Source organism: Pleurodeles waltl, chromosome 6 (genome assembly GCF_031143425.1).
Source record: "Pleurodeles waltl isolate 20211129_DDA chromosome 6, aPleWal1.hap1.20221129, whole genome shotgun sequence".
In the NCBI taxonomy this organism is placed as follows: Eukaryota; Metazoa; Chordata; class Amphibia; order Caudata; family Salamandridae; genus Pleurodeles; species Pleurodeles waltl.
The window spans coordinates 435,566,227-435,581,798 of record NC_090445.1 but is presented as its reverse complement, the minus strand read 5'-3'; the positions used below and the strand labels follow the sequence as shown (position 1 = coordinate 435,581,798).

At 44.3% G+C, this 15,572-nt stretch overlaps 1 long non-coding RNA gene across 1 annotated transcript in view; it reads right to left on the bottom strand.

Annotated features, from left to right (window-relative positions):
• The window catches only part of LOC138299859 (uncharacterized), a 76,157-nt gene extending 66,715 nt beyond the window's left edge, over window positions 1-9,442 (bottom strand). The window contains exon 1 of the long non-coding RNA XR_011204842.1: window positions 9,373-9,442. This is a non-coding gene — a long non-coding RNA (uncharacterized lncRNA). The remainder of the gene's footprint in view (window positions 1-9,372) is intronic.
• Window positions 9,443-15,572: the final 6,130 nt, after the last annotated feature.

Sequence of the window (15,572 nt, the reverse complement as noted above, 5' to 3'; positions counted from 1 at the left end):
TCTTCCTGAATTTGCATTTCTCTAGTTTGATTGTCAAACCAAATTCTCCCAGTCTCTCCAACACACTTTGTAGTCTCTCATCATGCTCAGAGTTGCCTTTACCAAACACTAGAACATCATCCTGATATATTCTTATGCCCTCGAAATTCTTTAACACTCTCTCTAAAACACTTTGAAAAACTGAAGCTGCAGAAATTAATCCAAATGGCAGCCTGACATACCTGAATGTGCCAAAAGGCGTGACAAAAGCAGTGAGATCCCTTGAGTCATCATCCAAACTTATCTGATGGTAAGCTGATGTTAAGTCTATGGTGGAGAACACTTTTGCTCCATAAACTAACATCAACATGTTTGAGATATTGGGTAAAGGATACCTGTCTACCACCACATTCTTATTATGTTCTCTCAAATCAATGCACAGACAAAGACTACCATTGGGCTTTCTGGCAACGACCACCGGGGTGAGCCATTCAGTTACTTCTACTTCCTCAATTATACCTTCCCTCTTATTTTTTTCTAATTCCATCCTCATTGCCATGTGAGGCACTGTTACAGGAACATTGCGAACCTTGCTACACACAGGTTTTGCTCCTTCCACCAAACAAATATGATGAGTATAATGTCAGAGACACCCTAACTGGTTTTTGAACACCTCAGGAAACTTCAATTTAAAATTTTCCACATAATCATCTACTACCACACCACATTTTTCATTCACTCCACCCTGCTCACACACTGCATTCATAAGAAACTCTTCTCTCAATTTTACAAGTGGATTACTATTGGGATCAAGAATTACTCCTAAATCTTTTTAGTGAAACCAGCTTAAAATGATGTCACCTTTTTTTGAAACATACAGTTTTGCATTGGTATACTTATTTTTGGATTCCCGTAAAGCCCAAAAATATCCAAATAACTTAAAGGGCTCACCTCCATACGCATACAGACTGATATCAGGTTTGAACAATCTAACCTTATCCTTGAGTTTCTCAGAGTAAAACTCCTTTGAGACCATCATTATTTTCACTCCAGAGACAAATAAAACTTTTGTTCTCTTATCATCTACTATTATTTCATCCATTGAAATTTTCCTTTTCCCTCCTTCAGTTGGAAGAAGAATTTGACCACATTCAAAGTCATTGTCACATTCCTCTTCTGACCCCAGTTTGTCCCTCACTTCATATATATTACCTTTGCCACCTCTTGCTTTGCACACAGCAGCAAAATGACCCTTTTTTGACAATGACTACAAACCATTTTTACCACTGAAAAACTTTTGTCATTAGCCATATGACTTTGTTTGCCACAGCAAAAACACTTCCCTTGGAATATATTTTTCTCTTTTCTCTTGTAGTTGTTTCCTCCTAAGGTTTCATGTTTTCCTGCAGAATTATTAACTACTTGAATACTATCACCTTTCCCTTCTTCCTTCTTGATTATCTCTACACACTCTTCTATATTGCAGCCTAGTATAAATTGATCTCTAATTCGTTCTTCTAACAACGCGCCAAACTTGCATGAGGAAGCCAATTTCCTTAACACAGTTGTATAATTTTCCACAATTTCACCTTCTGTTTGACTTCTTCTCCCAAAGTGATACCTCTCCAAAATAGCGCTAACTTTCCGTAAATAATGTTTATCTAATTTCTCTATACATTTCTCATACTCATTTAAATTCTCATCATCTACTTCTGGCAGATTATCAAACACCTCTTGTCCTTCCGATCCCAAACAGTAGTGCAGTTTTCCTTTCTGCACTCAGTGATGCTCCAAGCACTTTCGCATATCTATCAAAGACTTTCTTCCAGTTCTGCCACTTTATTGGCGGATTACCTGAAAAGGCTAAGAAGAAAGGTGGAGCAGTAACATTCTGCATAGTCTAAACTTGAAATTACCACAACACACTATATTTATATATTTTTGGTTAAAAAAAAATTATATATATATATAAGCAACCCTTTCTTAACACCTACTCTTGTTGCTACCCCTTTCTTTTCTCTTTTTTTTTTTTTACAATAAAACAAACAATTTAAACCGGATGGTTTACAGTCCAAGTTAACTTGGCAATTACATACTGCATACAGTGTGGCTGAACAAAGTTAATCCAAGTGAATTTCCTCTTTTATAAAAAATAAATAAATAAAAAACACAAACCACTAGTGTGGAAACAACACGTTTCCTGTGACGCTCTGTAATGTTTAGAGGCACTTTCTATAGTGTCTGGTTTTACTTCCTGTAGCGCGTGAAATTACACAGTAACACTTCCTTTAGACGTTACGTTGTTTTAATTGAAAGACGTCCATTCAGGCGCGTTAGTCTTTCAACACACGAACACCTTGACACGCAGTCCAACGCTCCATGCAACCAGGACACCAGAGTGAATCTGCACAAGAGTACTCATCAAACGGCTAAGGAAACTGGTGAGTGTTGTTATTTTTTAAATCCTCCCCCCATGCATGCAATATTCAAAATCCCCTTGCAGGTGGCTCCTCTATAAACCAGTACTCACTTACGTTGCAAGCCAACGTGTGACTCCTCTGCAAACCATCACCCTTGCAAGTGGCTCCTCCACAAACCAGCACTCGCCCACATTGCGTGCCAAGATGTGACTCCTCTGCTTATGCTGTAAACAAAAGTGTGTGTCCTTCACAAGCCTACACCTGCTTGCATGAACCAAAGCATGCACAACATCCAGCTCCCGTGGCTCATCCGAAATCCGACACTTGCCTGCGTTGAAAATCAAAGATGCTTTCTTTCAGTCAGTTTTGGGTTCATTATCTTTACCACGCAGTAAGTATGCACAAAGTATCTTCGAAGAGTCACTTATTCCAAAGCCATAGCGAATTTAGACAAAATCACACTGAGGAGCTCCTTTTGTTCAATATCACACTTATGTCCAGTGTTAAGACCTCTGTGAGAAAACAACAACAACAAAAAATCCTTAAGGTCCTACTGTTGACAGTCTTGAATCTTCACATCCCATCCTCCGTCACCAGTGTAACAAGGTGGTCTTGTATAAATAAATCCATGAGTAAATGAAGATAACAGGAGCATAGGTTTATTGTACAAAGAAAGGTCCCATCCTCTCTCCAACTGTTCCTCAGCCCTTCTCGTAGTCTCACTCTTTACATTCTTCAATGACCCTGTTACATTCCAGATTGGAACACATTGACTCCATTCAGCCTATGCTTGATAATCACATTAATACATACATATACCTAGGATACTACATACCCTGATGGAAAGAAAAAGTTGCAAATCGTATAAGTGGATTATTCTATTTCTAACTGTGGTTCAGTGTCCCCCCCGTTCCCAAATTTTGAGAGCCATAGGCAAGTCGGTACTGAGCGGTAAAACTCATGCAAGAATCTGCAGCAAATAAGAAATTACTTCCGGACAGGTGAACTGTATTAGAGTTAGAGATCAAAACGCTGTTATCTAGATTTAAAGATATCCCCACATCTGGCCTACTAATGGCCAAGTTTCAACTTAACTCTTTCGCTGCTAGGCCTCCACCTCCCCCAGTGCTAAGCCTTTTTTGTGAGTATTTGGGATAGTTTGCGCTTAGGCCTCCATAACTTTTTTCCACATAGACCGTCCATGGCAAATGTGCGCCCTTTTTCCCAACATCCTGGGGATTGTAAAGGTACTCTGGGGTTGTGTATTCCCCTGAAGGGAACCAAGAAATTTCCCAAAGAAACTGAAGTATTGAAATAAAAACATATTGAAAATCAGTAGGGAAAAGGATCATTTGTAACAACATTTTCATTTGTAACTTCTCATTACAATGGCCGATTTACAAAAACTATATAACATTACATCTGCTAGACCCCTCTAGTTGCAGGGATATATAGGGTTTGTGGGTTATCCAAGAAAGAGCCAATAACTGAGCTGCACCTTTCAGTGGTTTTTCATTGTTTACTGGGTGTAGAGTAATTCATATGGCAAAAATTTAAAGAGTGAAAAATAGGTATCAAGGAAACCTATGTATTTCCAAAATGGGCGCAAGATATGAAGTTTAGAAGCAGTGGTTATTTTCACATCTCTGAATTTGTGGGTACCAATACTAGTGCACTTCAGCAACCTTATCCCAAACATTCACAGGTAAGGTACTTTTATTGTGAATGGTTGTCAGCATGTGGATATTTCTCCTGTCTGTAAATTTCACAGCTAGAAGTTCACCACTACACAAGGTACTGCACTGTCCCTCTAAAGTTTTTTTTTATATGCAAGGTCTTTAGGGTAATCTTTATGGTTAGAGCAGATAATGCCACATGTAACATTGTCCATTTTGAACAATTCCTTGAATAATTGCACACCAGTGTAGAAGGATCTATGTATAAATCGTGACCTTTGTTAAAAAGTCCTCTACCAAGTTCCCACACGATTTTCTCACTGACCCCAAAAATGGACGCACAACCGGGGGGTCAACAGAAGAATCCCTACCAGTGTACACCCTGAAATTACAGACATATCCAGTGCTACTCTCAGGCAGTAAATACATCTTAATTCCATAATGTGCCATCTTGCTAGGAATATAGGGCCAGATGTAGGTGGCTAAAAAATAGCGACTCGCAAATTGCGAGTATTTGCGACTCGCAATTTGCGAGTCGCTAACTGCGATGCAGGTAGAAAGTGCAAGGACAATTTGCAACTCGCACACGGAGTCGCACCGCAAATAGCGAGTCAGCTGTTTGTGAGGTCGTTTTTTGCGACCGCGCACAAAACGGACTCGCAATTTGCGAGTGGGTGTCGCAAATTGCGACTGTGCTGAAAATTGAACGCAGGTGCTGCAGAACACTCTGGAAAACACTGCAGAACACTCTGGAAAACACTTCCTGGCACATGATGATGACATCACAGCCAGGAAGTTTACAAATACACCTGGGAGGAGGGAGGACCACATCCATTTCAACTTCAGCACAGCTAACAATCAGAGCTCCTGCAACCATGGCTAAGAATCCTAGGAAAAGGAAGCTAAAGTTTGCTGAAAAGGAGTTGGAGGTGCTGACTGATGAGTGCTGTCAGCACCATGACGAGCTGTTCGGCAGGGCAGCCCTCACCGTGCCAGACACAGAGAAGAAAAGATTTTGGCAGGAGATCCAGGATAAGGTAAACTCCCTGGGGGTCAGCCACCGGAGTGTGGAAGAACTGAAGAAAAGGTGGTATGACCTTCGCTCCCGGACAAAGGAGAGGGTGGCAGAGCAGCTCCGGGAGATGAGAGGCACAGGAGGGGGACCATCGACTGTACCACCACCCACACCCCTGGAGGAAAGGGTAGAAGAGACCCTAGAGCCTGAGGCTGTCAGCGGAATGGGAGATCTGGACACCTCTGAGCCAGGACCATCAACCGGTGAGTACCATGTGACATGCATGTACCCTCATTAATGCCATACCCCCACCCACCTTGTACACAGGGGCATGCACAACCAAGATAGCTCCATTTCAGAGTAGCAAACACCAGAATGATGCATTATGAGCAATGTAGTCAAGTAGGCAGTTCATAGGCAATAGTTTATTATGAAGTTGATAACAGATAGTAGACACTGACAGTGTGTTCCCTATGTCCCACAGGTCTCCCACAAGACACCCCCACCAGCCCAAGCAGCCAGGGGCCAATGGTCAGCCAGCACACACAGGAGACAACAGGACCAGCCAAAACTGCTACCTGCACCACCAACACCAGGCCCTCTCAGGAAACACCTGTTGCAACAGTGGTGTGCGAGCCTGCCCCAGGTACGAGCCAGAGTGCCACAGCAGACAATACAGGGCCTCCACCGCTTCGCAGGCGATGTAGGAGATCAACAGCAGAGCGGCAGGCAGAGTCAGGGCATGCCTCCACCTCACCAACAGAGGCCCAACTGCTACGGGGTCAGCGCCTGCAAAACCAACAATTAAGGAGGATTAGTGGGGTGTTGCAGCGCTTTGAAAGAAATCATGCCGCAGGTACATTCGGAGTTGCAGGTGATCGGTAACAACACGGGTGACCTTGCACTGTCTATGCGCCAACTAGTGGCAGGACTGCTAACGCAGAGTGACAGTGCACGGCGCAGGGACCGCCAGCTGCTGCAACGCCTGGACAGGATGGCCTCTTCTATAGTTAGGCTGGCTGTCAACACAACAGGGCTGTCTAGGCGCACAGTCAGCCTCCAAGTGGACATGGGCCACTTTGCGGGTGATGTGGCACGGGGACTGGGCCGTCTCAGCCATGCAATGGACCTCACGGAGGCACAGCAGGTGGCCAGGGGCACAGGCGACACGCCACAGGACAGTGTCAGCAGTGTCTCTGCCAGTGACACCAGGGTGCTACGTAGTGGAAGCACAAGGCAGAGCACTGCTGACCCCCCTAGTACCAGCCAGGCTGGCCGAGGCCGCCGTAGGGTATGAGCTCCACACTGTCCTTGGGTTTTGGGCACATGATGTCAATGTGACCCATGCCAGGTGGACTATTGAAGCCCCTGAACTGTTCCCATTGTACATAGTTTGGGTATTTGCACTAATGAAATCACTTGTTCTTTACACTTAACACATGGGCTCTTTGTTTGTTACATTGGTGAGTATGGTAAAAGTTGGCACGTACTTTCCAAAGTATTGGTTTGCAATGTGTTCCCGTCTCAGTCTGCCTTGATTTGCAATGCTCCTATCCCCATGATGGTGATGTGGCGATGTGGTTGCTCTTGCTCTTCATCCTCAGAATCTGGGTCTTCAGGGGTGAGAGGTAGCCCGCGTCGGGTGGCAATGTTGTGCAGGATAGCGCATGCAACAACTATTTTGAAAGCCGTTATTGGGGTATACTGGAGGGCACCTCCACTTCGGTGGAGGCATCTGAACCTTGCTTTCAGCAGTCCAAAGGTATGTTCTATCAGGTTCCTGGTCCTCTTATGTGCACTGTTGTATCGCCTCTCGCAATCATTGCTGGGTGTTAAGTACAGAGTCAGTATCCATGGACGTAGTGCATATGCACTGTCACCTGTTTGGCACAAAACGTACAATGTTAGCAAGGCATGGGTGGTTTGCACATTGACCTGTGTGCATGTCTTCAAGGTGTATTCAGCTCTACCTAGGAGGTATCCGTCCAGGCGTTGGTGTATCCCACTGTGCCTAAAAATGTAGGAGTCATGAGTACTCCCTGGAAATTTGGCAACCATGTCAGTGATGATATAATGAGCGTCACATACCACCTGAATATTGAGTGAGTGGGTACACTTCCGATTGCGGAACAGATATTCCAGGTTTGCAGGAGGGCATATTTGTATATGTGTCCCGTCTACACACCCTATGACATGGGGGAAGTTGGCAATCCTGTAAAATTCCAACTTGGTGGTGTTGATTTCTGCCTCATTCCTGGGTAGGTATATGTATCGGGACATGTGAGTGAGTAAGGCGTCTAGGAATGCCCTGAAGAACCTTGATAGTGCACTTTGGGATACCCCACCTGCCACAGCAATGCCCTGATAGCTACCCGAGGCCAAGAGGTGCAGTGAACATAGCACTTGCACATGCGTAGGGATGGCGCAGCCGCGCACAGTCTGCCGTTCTAGCTGTGGTTTGAGTAATTCTATTAAATCTAGTATAGTTGCGCTGCTATGTCTATATTTATCATAGATTTCCTCCTCAGTTTGCTGGAAAAGTGTCTGCCTTGTTCTGTAAATCTTCTCCTGTCTCTGGCTCCTCCTCCTCCTCTGCTGTGCGGCTTGGGCTCTCCTCCTCACTGCTATCAGGTATATCTCCGCCATCTTGAGTAACCCAGATGCCTTCTGGGTTGCCTTTTATACTTTGGTAATGGTTACCACCTGCTCTGAGTTAGTGGTAAATTGGAAGTGCAAAATGGGCTTTTTGCGACTAGTCGCAATTTGCGAGTTGCTATTGCATATGGTTTGCGACTCGCAAATTGCGACTTCCTATTTGCGGGTTGCAAAATGGGGTCGCAAATTTTGCGAGTCGGTAACGGCTCGCATCTCATTTTGCGAGTCGGAAATGGGATTTTTGCATCCCATTTCCGATTTTGCGGAGTCGCAAATTGCGAATCGGGCCATTTGCGACTCGCAAAAGTTTGCTACATCTGGCCCTTACTGCCTAAAAATCAAACGCCCCTTGAAATGGACCAAAGACTCACCTACAGTTATTTCTTTCTCTGGAACATAGAACTATGAAAAAATATCTACAAAATGATCAATGACAGGCCGAATCTTGAAGAGATGGTCACAATCAGGGTGATCCAGTGGCAAAGATGAAGCATTATCAACATAATGCAGCATTCATAGCAGAAGGAAACACCGATCACAACTTATAGTTACCGGAGATGTAGCAGTTGGCCCCAAGGGACTAGAAGGCCAATATGAAGACAGCGACGGCTTCCTTATCAATCCCATCAAAAAAGGTAAACCAGAGAAATTCAACTCATCCAGATTTGTGGAATTTCACCAGATAACTCTAGACTAGGACATAAGTCTGGCACTGTTGTCCCTCAAATACTGTTCAGCATACAAATTAGTCTCATCAACAATCTCATCCAAAAATACATTGTCCATAAAACCAACAAAAAGACATTTTAGGCAAAAGGTTTTCAGTATTGACTCTACACCCTGTGACACCACTAATGGCAGGCAACACAGGCTGAACCATGTTTGGGGCAACTTAGAGTTCAGCACTTCCAATGGGAAGCCTTTCGCTCCCAGTCTGCAATTCAGATTCCTTTTGCTGCTCTATCGGCTTATCAGTGTCCTCCTCTAAAAGAGGCACTTCCTCTGCACTGATAGTGGCTTCATCCTCAAATGATTTCTCGTGAGACAGAATATTCACTGCCAGAAACTTGGGTTTCGTTGTCTGCCTCAGATGCAGAGTCAGTCTCAGAACCATGCTCAGAGGAAGACTCAAAATGCAAACCAACAACCTGCTGAGTGGTAATCATGTGGTTAGCCATAATCCTTACTAATAAAAGTAACACAACAAATGAGTCAACAATGACCAAAACTGTGTAAAATAGTTAATACACAAACTGTGGCTTTATCAAACAGAAGTAAAAACTACTGGCGTATAGTAATCTAGAAGAAAAATTGAATCAATACAGAGCACAGAAAGATCTATTCACTCAAAACAATACCACTCACTTGCCAGAGACAGCAACACTAAGGTTCAACTACACCTAGTGTGCACAGACACAGCAAGCACCAAAGAAGTCCCACTGGAAAGGAAACAAAAACACATTACACATCAGAAGGTAGTCTAGAACCTGCACAAATCAATACATTACTTTGGAGACAATCACACAAAACGCTAAATATTCAGACACTACTATAGTAATAAAAAAAAACTATACAAACAGGCCAAAGATAGACATTAGATGCAAAACCTACACAATGAGTTGCTTACCATCCACAGAGTGCCAAAACTTCACCTGTGAACAGGATTCACCACCAAGACAAAGGAAACAATTGCCTCTACAATAAAAAAAAAGATAAAATATCAATGAAAAGACAGTGATATCACCCAGAAAGGAGGTGTGACGAAAGCAAAACAGACATCACAAGATGAAAGCAAACCACAGCCATGCCTTGAAAATTTCCGATCTGCCGTCAGGGTGGGGAGAGGATAGCATAAAAAACAAAGCTCCCTATGGATGCAAACCTTCTACACTCTATCCCTAGTGTGTAGTGGGCTTTTGCCTCCCAGAGGGCAGATCAACCTAAAAGCGGTCAATCTGTCCTCCGGGGAGCAAAATACTGAAAAAACATTAGCCCCCAAGGAGAGCATCCCTCGTCCAAGAGGTTGCTCCCCTTTAAAACATTATTCCCTTATATCTAGTGGGCATCCACCCCCTGAGGGCAGATCAGCCTAAAAATAGCCAATCTGCCCTCCTTGAGGGCCGAAATACAAAACAAAAATGATCCCCCAAGGATAGCGACCCTTGTCTAATGTGTCACTCCCTGCAATTATCTAACAAATATTATTCCTGGCATCTAGTGGGTTTTAACCCCCCTGGGGGCCAGGAAGGCCAAGCACAGTGGTCGAACTAGCCCATCCCCCGGACATGAATTTAAAATTTGTCCCCTAAGGTGAATGACCCTTGCCCAAGGGGCAGCTCCCTCAACAAAAAAAAGCTCTGGTGGTCTAGTGGGCTTCCAAACCCTCCTACCCTATGCACATACCACAAGGGGCAGATCAGCCCAAAAGTGACTGATCTGTCCATACAAAGAAAATAAAAATATTCCTCAAGGGGAGCGACCCTTGCCGAAGGGGTCACTCCCCACAATTGTCTAACAAATATGCCTAGCATCTAGTGGGTTTTGACCCTCCCAGGGGACCAGATCAGCCAAAAAAACTGCCAAACTTGCCCAAAGGGTTGCTCCCCGCAATCATCTAACAAATATTATCCCTGGCATCAAGTGGGTTACTGCCTTCCTCCCCCAAGGGGCATATCGGCCAAAAAACAGCTGAACTAGCCCTCAGAGAGGGGCAAAACAAGTATTTAATATATGCCCCCTAAGGGGAGCAAACCTTGCCCAAGGGGCCGCTCCTCAAACAATAGAAAAGGCCCTTGTGGTTCAGTGGTGTGCATTACTACTCCATAATCACGGCCCCACCCACAATCATGGAGCAGGAATCCACTATAGACAGATACAGGGGGAAAGGAGAAACTCATTCCTTTACCCTTGTACGTGTTCTGCATTCAAACCCTCTCCCACCCCCCCAGGCCCCTCCCCCCAGAAAAGGACCTACCTAAAAGGTGTCCTCTCTCCTGGATGTGCTTGAAGCAAATGGCTTCCAGTGCATCCCTGGCATCATCTGATGATGTTGGGGTGGCGTGCAAGTGTTGATGTCATCAGATCGCTGAGTGAGGGCACCAGGATTGGCAGCTTAAGGTCTTATACTGCCACCACCAATGGAAGCATGTCAAGGGGAGGTTGTGGGGGGAGCACCAGCACTCCCAACATGGGTGGGTGCCAGGATGGCCTGAAGTCATCCTCAGCACATGACCACTGTGGCTGAGGGCAGCTCCAGGACATCCTCTGCACCCATGGGTCTCTCTTTTTACCCTAAAGGTGGAATAGGTACTGACATGTATAAGCTGAAAATAATATGAACATGGGGAAAATACAGGTTGCCTTCTAGCCCCATGGCTTAGACAAATGAAAACAGAAATACCCATCCTAGTAAGAAGAGGGATATTACATAGGAATTTATCACTTACTTGTACTATTAAATCTGTCAATACAGGGGAAAGCTCAGGTCCTTAAAATGACCATGGCATTACGGTTCTGTGTTTAATGTGTTGCCATGCCTATCCCTAGAAAAATCTTGAGAGGTATTGACAAGTACTTAACCAAAATTCTACTGGGATGGGATGGGAGGAGACAAAGGTTGAAAATATCCAAACTCTATACCTCCTGGAAATTTGGCAGTCTCAGAATTCCCAGAATTCAGAATATGAGGAAATTAAAATTCATATGTTCAGTTGTGCTAAGCCACTGGTGATGTTGATCAAGATAATGGATATGTACAGACCATATTTATTGTGTAGTGTTCTTGGAAATTTCTTTGACCTTTTGATCTTTGCATCTTGTTATAGGATAAAGTTTGTGGATTTCTCTGTTTAGCTTATCACAGTAGTTGCACTTCATTAACACAACCCCGTGATAAAGAACACAAAGTCCAAAAAATGCAATGGAGTTAATTAAAGGTTAGGAAATAATGACAGTGAAAATGAATATACTGTGGATGAATTTGAATTTTGGTATAATGCATAGTATATAGTGAAAACCAAAGTTGGAAATAATGACTGAATAAGTAAATTATACTAGTTGGAATCCAAAATTCATGTATTCAAGAGTTTAATTTGAATCAGTGATCTACTGTAAGAAAGTAGTGAATCCATGGCACCATTCTGTACATCTGCAGGAGGTTTATCTAGATGCTCTTGGACACCCATATGCACCCAGGTTGTATACTAACATGGTTTAACATGTAAATCAAAGAGAATATAAGGGAGAGCAACACAGGAACTTTTTTTTGACTGTTGTAGTGATTAAGAGAGGCCAGATTACAATTTAATTCTCTCAAAATCATACATGGATAGACCTCCACCCTGCAGTGACTATTCCAGTCCTAAATGAGTCCAACATTTGCATGCTAGTGGTGCATCCTAGAAGGTAGGAACATTTTACTTATATTGTGGGACTGTCCCTGTATAACAGAATGTTGGGATGAGCTTCATTCAGACATGGTGCTGGGAAGGGAGCAACATTTTTTCGTGTAGCAGCACACTTGATAAATCTCCATCATATGATTGGAATCACAGGACTTACTGAACATTGGTGTACATGGTTTGCTACAGCCCAGCATTGGCAAGCCTGTGCGTATTACTTAATGGATATCTAATGCGCCTCCAGAGAAGGGTGAGTGGTATAAAGAAATGGTAGTCAAGGTGGGATATGAGAGGCATATATATAAACTCAATTGCAGACCTTGGAAAACATATGGTGCCAATTTTTGCATTCAAATAATTAGGTGCTGGTAGGACTGGTAGGACAAAGAAAATATTTCAGATATAATTGTAGGTAACAAGATGAGACCTAAAGGTTTCAGTGATTTGCAATCAATGATGATAAAGGCCATAAAGATATACATCAGGCCACAGAGATGCACATGTGGGTGGCCACTGCTACATGACTGTTACTGTCTGAGACTATTATGTTTAGAACTGTTATTTAGATGAAAAATCTGAAGTTATTTTTCTCGTTGTTAAAAGTTGATACAAATATAATTGCTCTGACAGTTGACTGATGACATATAACGCTGGAGACACTTAGGTTCAGATTTACAAGAAAATGGCGCAGCGCAGCAAGTCACTTTGCTGTGCTGCACTGCATCACTTGAAAAGGGCAGAAATGTGCCGTATTAAAGGCATGTGGTACATTCTTGTCGTTTCCTCCTGTGCTAGTGCACAATGGGCTGCCAAGCACGAACGACGCCTTGCACCATGGTTGCGTGAGTGCAGGATTGTCTTTCTGCAGGAAGGGGGACCTCTTTCTAGAAAGAGAGAAAAACTAGGAGAAACAAAGATATTTCTCATTGCTGCGAATCTCATGGGGAGGCGTAAGGTTTTGACATATTCCCAGGTTTACAAGTCCCTGTAAATCTAGGGATGCGTCAAAATCCATGGGTGTTGCGAGGGAACACCCACCACAACGCCCATGGAATGGCTTTGTAATGCAGAATAAGGCAACGCAGTGATTTACACTGCATTGCCTCACTCCATATCTATGATATGTGCGTGGCCTCACAGATATGGTTGAAAGGTTTGTGCTGCCACTGTGTCACTAAAAGTGGCACAACAATGGCGCAAGCTTCTCATAAATATGCCCCTTTGGATCTATGTTGTGTGCTGGATATGGCATTGGTCAACCTCTTGTGTTTGAAAAAAGATAAATAAATGCTTTAAAGTGAGAATGCTAACACTTTCTTAACCCATTCTGTGCTGGGGATGGAAAGGTTCTGTCCTTAACCACTCTGGGCATGTGCTGCAGACTGAAGCGTTCCATCCTCTGCACAAGCCCAGAAAATCCGTCTGCTTGCTCCGAAGGCTGTTTTTTGTGTTTCAATGAAATGATGATCAGTGAGCATGAAGTGCTGATGTCTTTTCACTAAAAGAAAAAGTGAAATGAGCCGATCGGCTCATTTCATTTTCAGTGCCTAGGTCCTTGTGGGGCTATGTCAGTCCACTTGAGCAACTAGGCAGACGGGAGGGGTATCATTGAAAGGGGGGGGGGCTCTCCTCTTTCCAATAGTACTGTTGGAAATGGCCTCTCTGCAGGGTCACCCCCAAACTTTTTGCCTTCCTCCTCTTCTTTTTCTGACCTCATTTTTGCTGGCTTTAGGACTCTGGTCACTTTACCACAGCTAACCAGTGCTAAAGTGCATGTGCTCTCTCCCTAAAAACATGGTAACATTGGATCATACATAATTGGCATATTTAATTTACTTGTTAGTCCCTAGTAAAGCGCACTACATGTCCCCAGGGCCTGTAAATTAAATACTACTAGTGGGCCTGCAGCACTGAATGTGCCACCCACATAAGTAGCCCCTTAACCATGTCTCATCCCGTGTGTGCAGTTTCACTGCCACTTCGACTTGGCATTTAAAGGTACTTGCAAGCCTTAAAAGTCCCCTTTATCTACATATAGGTCACCCCTAAGGACGGTCCTAGGTAACCTATAGGGCAGGGTGCTATGTAGGTAAAAGGCAGGAAATGTACATATGTGGTTTATATGTCCTGGTAGTGGAAAACTCCTATATATCGTTTTCCACTACTGTAAGGCCTGCTCCTTTCATAGAATATCATTAGGGCTACCCTCATATACTGCTTGAGTGGTAGATTCTGATCAGAAAGGGGGCATATTTATTATGGCCAGAATGGTAATACAAAGTCCTGCTTATTGGTGAGGTTGGATTTTATATTACTATTTTAGAAATGCCACTTTTAGAAAGTGAGCGTTTCTCTGCACTTAAAATCCATCTGTGCCTTACAGCCTGTCTCCAATCCACGTCTGGGCTGGGCCGGTTGACAGCTCCCTCGTGCATTTGACCCAGACAACCACAAACACAGGACACTCAGTCACACCTGCACTCATCCGCATACTGAATGTGTCTTCCTGGGCTGGAAGGGTGGAGGGCCTGACACTTACATTTCAAAGGCTAGTGGGCTGCCCTCACACAATGGACTGCCAAACCCCCTACTGGGACCTGACAGGCAGACCTGTACTGAAAGGGGAACTTGTGCACTTCAAAGGCATTTTTGGGTATATAAACTGGGTCCGACCCCACCAACTCAGACACTTCTGGACCTGAACCTGTAACCTGTCAAGAGGAACTGCCTGGCTGCCCAAAGTACTCTTCTGGACTGCTTTCCTGAGAAGGACTACTGCCCTGCTGTTGCCCTGCTGCCCTCTTTGCTGAGAAGTGCTCTCCAAGGGCTTGGATTGAGCTTGCCTCCTGTTTTCTGAAGTCTCAGCCAAAAAGACTATAGTGCTCATTATGAGCTTGACGGTTAGGTTACCGCCATGCCCGCGTTGGCGGTAGTACCGTTGCCAGGCCGGCGGTAATGTCCGCCAAATAATAACCATGGCAGTGATCCCTCCCATAGACAGCCAATGTACCACACCAACTGCCAGCGCGGTACGACCACAGAACCCGGCGGTAGCCACCTACAGGCAGGAGGAAGACAAGGATCTGCCTACCATATTATGACATAGCAAATTGCCATGATTTCCGGGGCGGTAGCAACAACACCAAAAGCCTGGCGGAAACACATCATATAAAAGAAGACAATCACCTCCAAGGACACAGAGGAGTCCGCGGCCGCCATGGAACCTGAACTGCAAGTTTTCCCGATGCTGTACCACGCCATAGCCGACCTGGAGCACTAACGCTGATAAAGACGACGACTGTGAGTACAGCTGCCTAGCACACAAAGGAGGGAGAGAGGGAGGGGAGAGTGACACACACAAGTACAACACACACCATACACACACACCCCTCTCCCAGAACCAGCTGCAGAGTAAATCGACGTTAAC